The sequence below is a fragment of the Dreissena polymorpha genome, chromosome 3, assembly GCF_020536995.1.
Source record: "Dreissena polymorpha isolate Duluth1 chromosome 3, UMN_Dpol_1.0, whole genome shotgun sequence".
NCBI lineage: Eukaryota > Metazoa > Mollusca > Bivalvia > Myida > Dreissenidae > Dreissena > Dreissena polymorpha.
The window spans coordinates 38,937,700-38,945,153 of record NC_068357.1 but is presented as its reverse complement, the minus strand read 5'-3'; positions in this window follow the sequence as shown (position 1 = coordinate 38,945,153).

Below are 7,454 nucleotides of genomic sequence, written 5' to 3'. Positions count from 1 at the left end.
ACCCCTTTTTGGTAAGAATTTCCTAGTTTTTTCGATTAATGTACGTTTTCCTTTGAGTACATTCTCTACTAAAGTGTCCTAATTTACCACAATTCCAACAATCAATTTTATCTTTCCAATTTTTGTCATATTCTTTCTTGCGCCTTTTATCGTTTCGATTTATCGTATGACCGTTCCGCCCTACCGTATATGCACTTATCTCTCGTTGCCTACGGCGACAGATTTCAATAGAATGACCGTGTTTCTTGCAATATGTGCAAACAATAGATGACCTAATATAATCGATATCTGTCTGAATATTATCGGTCGTAATGTTATCAAGTCCATTTATTTGTGATCGTAACTCAAACCTAGCTCTGACACTTTGCTCATGTATAGCGCTTTTTAAAGCATTTGATAACGTTGCATGATTTTCGCGCATTAATTTAAGTCTCAAATAATCGTGCGATAATCCGTCGATAAAAATTTCTACTAACTGTTTTTCTTTATATTCTAAATTTCCTTCAATATTTTCGTATGCGTCAGTCGCAAGAGATAAAAGTCGCTCAGCGTATATTTGAACATTTTCGTCGGTCTTTTGTTTAGTCGTCTTTAATAATGAAAAAGCGTATTGTGGGTCTTGAATTTCCGCGAATCTTAATTTAAGCTGTTCCTTTAAATCTGTCCACGTCCCTGTCGGATCATCAGTCAAAAAACGATGTATGTAATCACTAACAAGCCCTTTACTAGATTGGTAAGCAACAAATTTTAATTTATTCTCATCTAAATTGGTAAGTGTTCCATATTTTTCTACATTTTTAATCCAATTTTTAAATTCTTTTGAATTTCCATCAAATGATTGTACAACCTGTGAAATAGTCTGCTTATGGCCGTTTTAACATCTTTAATTTGTTCATTTAAATTTTGAAATAATTCAGGGATTATTTGATTTGCCATTTTGATACAAGCGTTAGGAAATAAAACAGTCACTCACCGGAAGTTGCAGAATATGTTCGGTCTGATGTCGTTGTTCCCGGCTCACGGTTGTTGTTACTGGTTACAGAAGTTGCCGAAACGGAGTTTCTTCGCGTTGTTTTTCATGGCTTCGTAATCGTAAGTGGTAGTATTTCTTTGTTCGAATCCTGGTCACGGCACCATTTAACGTCCTGTGTCACGTAATCGTTCATAGTTCATGGACGACACATAGTTACTAACAATGTTCCTTACTCTTAAATTACCGGTGTGTAGCCTATCATTCGATATCTCGTCATGCGCGAATTGCCAAGATGACGAGTTTTTCATTAACTCCCATTTTCTCGTGCCGCGCATGGGACAAGTCGGTCCTTCTCTATTTATGTTAATTTCTCTGCATAATACAGGATAAAATATTCAACAACACCATGTATCAGTTTCTAGTCCAATTTAATGTCTAACATACTTAATATTTTCGGTTATACCAATACAGTCTGATAGCTACATGATCGTATCTTTCTCGATCCGTACACCTCCAAGTCTAAACGCTAACCGTCTTGTTTCCCTCTAACATCTGGCCCGTGAAACTCAGTTATGAATCCCATTGGTCAGTGTTCTATGTGTCTTTATTTCTAATTGGCTGAATTACAATCTGGAGAAGTCACTATTCAAGTATGCACACGTTAATGAGCGTTGTGGTACAAATAATAAATAATGCAAATACAGCCTAAGGCTTGTGTCAACCGCATTGTAACCCCTTTGTTGTTAATGCATACTCGCTACTGATATACTTGTCAATATTTCGTACATAAAGAAAACCCAAATATTTCACCCAATTTCTCATCATTATTTGACAACGTTAAACATACCAAAACACTTAAGCATAAGCGAAATACATGAACGTATGAATATAATATAGAATGTTAAATAATTTCAAACATATCGATGATTCCAATCATGTTTCCATTAAACGGAAGTTAATTAAAGCGCTGTTGAACTATTCAAAAAAAGATTAAAGTGATATAATGGGCATTTTTCCGTGTTGAATTGAGCTGAAAAGAATTAACAGGTCAAAAGCGTTAGTTAAAATGTGGTAACTGACAAACTATGTGCAACTCATTATGCTACCAGTTGTATATAAAAATATTTATTATATTCGATATTTTATATGACTGTACAGTTCTCTAAGCCGAGCGGAACTGTCTTTTTATTAGGATCGGAGTTAGTGTTCGTGCGTCGTATGAACGAATCTGCACTAAAACTAAATTTCGATTCACAGCGTACATCCAATCATTTTTGTCGTCAGTTGTGAAAACGAAAATACGGTTGATATTCAAATGCATCATTTTTCTCTTTACGGGATATTGTTTAAGTATGTTGAAGCTGCATTAACAAATATAAGTGTATATGAAGTGAAAACACCAAAAATAAACAACGGTTGCGATAGACACCTATAAACATAGCATATACTGTTAGATGCACATAATATCATTTTAAATCACAAGTGGTTAGCGTGTGGCTATGATATTAATTAGTGAACACATCATTTTGAATGATAAATAACCATATTATATATCGCTGAGCTTAAGTTATGACTGCGGGCTTTACGAATTAAATATGTTTGACTGATGCTTCGGTGATAACATACAACATTACAACATAACCCTTTCATATTTAAATGACGGGTATAAGTATATCATTTGCACAAAAATTCTTTTCCAAATACTTGTTTTCCAATTATTAAAATAAGATATAATTTGCATTCATCTTAAGTTACAATTTCAATAAAATAAATATACAATTCAAAATTTAGTACTGAGAAGAGTAAATTCGAACAACAGCTTAATGTCCAAGCTTATAAAAAAAATAATTAGTTATTACATTGTATCAATCAAATCTGAAATTTAAGGGAATCAGACCATTATTGGCAGCAAACATTATTATCAACAGGAGCTGTATGTCTTACAATTTTAGTAAATTGCAAAACTCAATTTATTTTCATATACACTTTTTAGATAGTATTTACGTGCTGTAGTTGAACATTGTTGGCAATATCCAGCCGTATCGAGTCCAATGGCGTTTATGATAGAACCGTTTAATGTGATAGCCCATGACGTTAAGGTAATATACTCCGGCTACGACTTGCTATGGCGTTTACACGTAACCAGTTTAAGGCAGTCACTCAGGACAATTGATGGCTAGCCTTACTTAACATAAACCCATAATGCATAAAACACATAAGTAAAAATAAACATTTAAAGCATCGTATCGTAACTAAATTTAAAAGCAACAAATTATAATAATTTAACTTAATAGCAATGCCTATGGAATTACTGACCGTTCCTGATTTTCAAAAAAAAACAAGCAAGTCAGTACTTTTATATTAAATAATTAAGCCTAGACGCTTGAAATAAACATAACAATAATGAAACACGTTACTCAACCGATCAAGAATAAACCGTTAAGTGTAATATCTTACATCTAACTTAATATGGATGCATATAGCATTTTATATCAACAAACTTATTAACATTAAAGAAAGCTTATATTAAAGTTCAAGGAAATATGATTTCAATAGTGAAAAAAAAATTGATAATACATTTCTACTATTGTGACTTTTAAAATGCAGTTCGCATGCTGAAGAATGGAGAGAAAGTTATGTGAAATACTATTAAAATATCAATAGAATCCAGCTCTCATCATTGCACATTAAGAATAACAAAATAAGAGACACGCGGAACAATCAGATAATGACAGGATGTGTGCAATAAGAGATACATTATGCACATTTCCTTGTTAATTAGCTCACGTTTGTGTGCCAGAAATCAATTGGGCTTAAAAATGGTTTGGCCGGTAGTTGTATAATTAGCAGGATGAAAGTTTACAAAATTAGCAATATACATGGAATACATAAGTCTGGCATATGAATGGATTTCATCTTGTTATGCATTGATTTCGCCAATACATACATTACACCAGTTTAACCTATACATGTTGTACACCATATGACACATTAATTGAATACATCACTCTCACTTATACATTGGCTACTTTAATTGGACCCATACATGCAATACATCCAAATGACGCATTAATGGAATACATCAGTCTTACTCGTGATTGGAAAACACTAGTCTGACCAGTAAATCAAAACATACATCTTAAATACACGTAGAAATCACAATTCTGACTTATACATGGAGACAGAAACATAAGTATGCCCAATATTTTAAAAATATCCGTTTGACCAATTAATTGTATGCATTTATTTGAACATCGCATGAAATACAGTCATCATGCAAAATATTAGTCCTACATATACAATGAACTATGTATAGAATACCTGTCTGATCCATACATGAATAACACGGGTCTTTCAATGGCCGGAATGCATCAATTTTATTCATAAAATTAATCGGTTTCACCTCTCTATGGACTGCTGTGAACTGGTTTTTGGATAATTGAGCAGTATGATCGATAACAAATAATTATAACTTGAACAACCGCATTAATGATAATGGGAATTCACCCACATACACAATATGTATTAAATTACAAAGTCACGATCGTAACACATACTTTTAATTTGTCTTAAAAATATGTCTACAGCCCAACATACTATTGTTTGCGTACAATAGCCGTCGCAACAAATTTATATAAGATTGACATAACGTGGAATATATGTCTATGTTACATAGGAACCTATGTTACAGGTAAGCACAATGCTACATTCCGTTGCACAGTATTCTTATTTGTTAAACATTACAACATTGCTATAATTAATATTAAAAAGAATCAGCACACTCTGCTTCCATAAAGAGTTTTAGCAGAGATGAATAGATGTATTTTACAGCACGAGATAATGACAAACCGATTTGACTCTAAGAGTTTCATTTATTAATACACGCATGTTTTATAAATGTTAAATAGCAGTATAACTTATTTGCTTTTGTGTTGTGCAGAACATATATAACTAGATATTTCCCTTAGATTGCGTTCCATTCCAAAATTCTTAAAATATGTTTAACTAAGCTAATGATATATTCAAATTACCTTAATTCCGTACTGACGAGCCTTTCATCAGCCAAACAGCTGCCTCTTTGATTTGAGTTTGACAGTGAATGTTTAGCAGTGTATGTATGTCTTCACCTAAGCTGGGGGAAATATATATAATTATCCTATCAGTACATGAGTACTTCTATCCACAAGTACGTCCTACGGTTAACTACGTGGAGAACTGACTTACTTTCCAACAGTAAAATATCTTACTCAGATTTTTGAAAGTGGATATTAATCGGTATATATATAATATGTATTCACTTCAACTTGATTGATGGATATTGCGTTTTAAGCTGTCAAAGAGTTTCTCGTCGTAAGGTAATTTTTGTCAAGAAAATACTCGCCGAATGATCGAATTATATGTAAATATCTGTCGTAAAGCCAATTTATCTTTCAATCATATACTCATTGAAAGTCAATATATCTTTTCATCAACAAAAACTCGTCATAAGGTAAATTTACTCATAAGTAAAATACTCGTCTTTATTTCAATTTATCCATTAGTCAAATACTCGTCGTTAAGTCTATTTATCCGTGAATCAAATTCTCGTCATAAGGTCAATTTATCCGTAAATCGAATACTATTCGTAAGGACTTTTGTTCGTAAATCGAATACTAATGGTAAGGTCAAGTTATCCGCAAAAAGTAATGTGTTTTCATTATTATTTGGAACAACAGATTTTTTTAATAAAGCAACAGATTAGGCCGGGGTTCAATGGGGCCGCCAAGGCAACCAATATGCAACTTTGGCTTATAGATATAAAAGCAAGAAAAAAAATCAAACTAATATTTACATTGAAGTAATTTATATGACAGGTCCAATTACAGACAATTTGGATTTTTCCCTATGTATTAAATTCATGAAATGAAAATTGTCCTCTGTTCCATTACAATGGCAAAAAGAAGTAATATTATAAGAAGCTTTCAATCCTTATAAATTTAAAACTAGATCTATATGGGGAAAAACGCAACAAAGAACTAAAACACAACAACTTCAAACAAGGGTGATTGTGGAAACCTATAAAAAGTTGAATACAATTCGAAAGTTCAATTCTAATAATGCGGAAAACTCACCCTCTTTTCAGCGATAAAACCATAACAACAAACGGCACTGAAAAGTCACAACAATCGGGAACGAAGCCGATCTAAAATCTAAAATCTATAAGTTAAATACTCGTGGTAAGGTCAATTTTTCCGTAAATCAAATACACGTCGAAATGTCAATTGATCCATAGGTAAAATACGCGTGATATGGTCAATTTATCCGTAAATCGATTACTCGTCGTTAGGTCAATTTATCCGTAAATCAAATACTCGTTGTAAGATCAATTTATCCATAAGTAAAATAATCGTCGTAAGGTCAATTTATCAATAAGTAGAATAATCGTCGTAAGGTCAATTTATCAATAAGTAAAATAATCGTCGTAAGGTCAATTTATCCGGAAATCGAATACTCGTAGTAAGGTCAATTTATTCGTAAATCGAATACTCGCCGTAATATAATAATAATCCAAAACTATAGTTATAATTGACGGAAAAGTATCCAAAATGATAATTAATTTTGAAGTTAAACATCATCTCTATGCAATAAAATAATTTCTTCTATTTGAATACAAAGATGTGCTTGCATATGTTTCCTATTGAAGACTTGGAGTACTGAAGCACAGGAATCACGAAGGATCGAGTCTTATTGATTCATTTTTAAGTATCAAACATGCATGTATGTTCTTGACCGATCAATTTATATTGAACGGTGGTTAAATATGTCGCAATGGTTAAGATTAGCAAATAATAAATTGGCACAGTGAGAGAGTAATTCGCATTCAACATTCAGTGGTAGCTTCGTTAAATTAGTGACAACATATAAATAACTATGTATACAAATGTTTGTTGGTGTATATTTTTTGCCTAAATGAATTGTCAAAAACAAAAATATACACACAGGTGATGCATGTTCATATTATGAAATTTACCACGAACAATATTATTTTGTTCTATTCACGGCTATTTATGCAACTGCTAACATACGCGCATCACGATTGTTTGCGACTTTTAAAGAAAAGGCAAAGGTGAAGGCATGCGTTTATAGTATGATTATGATACTAGATTCATCTTAAACCGACTTTGACATTTACCCCTCCGCCCCCCCTTCTCCTGATCAATGGGCTTATTTCCCACACAGTAACCTATTTATACTGCTCGTTGGAGAGGAGCAATTGTGGGATTAATTTTTTGCTCAGGAACATTAATATTTTCTCATATTTCTAATATTCTCAGGAACAAGAATATTTTTGCAAAACATCAATTTTTTGCTCAGGAATTTTGCCCAGGTCTGCGCGGAATTCGAACCAGGGACCTTCCGATTCCTAGACCTGCATCCTACTACCAGACAACAGTACCACTACTAGACCACTGTCCAACTTTATTATAATTAGCAGTGCATA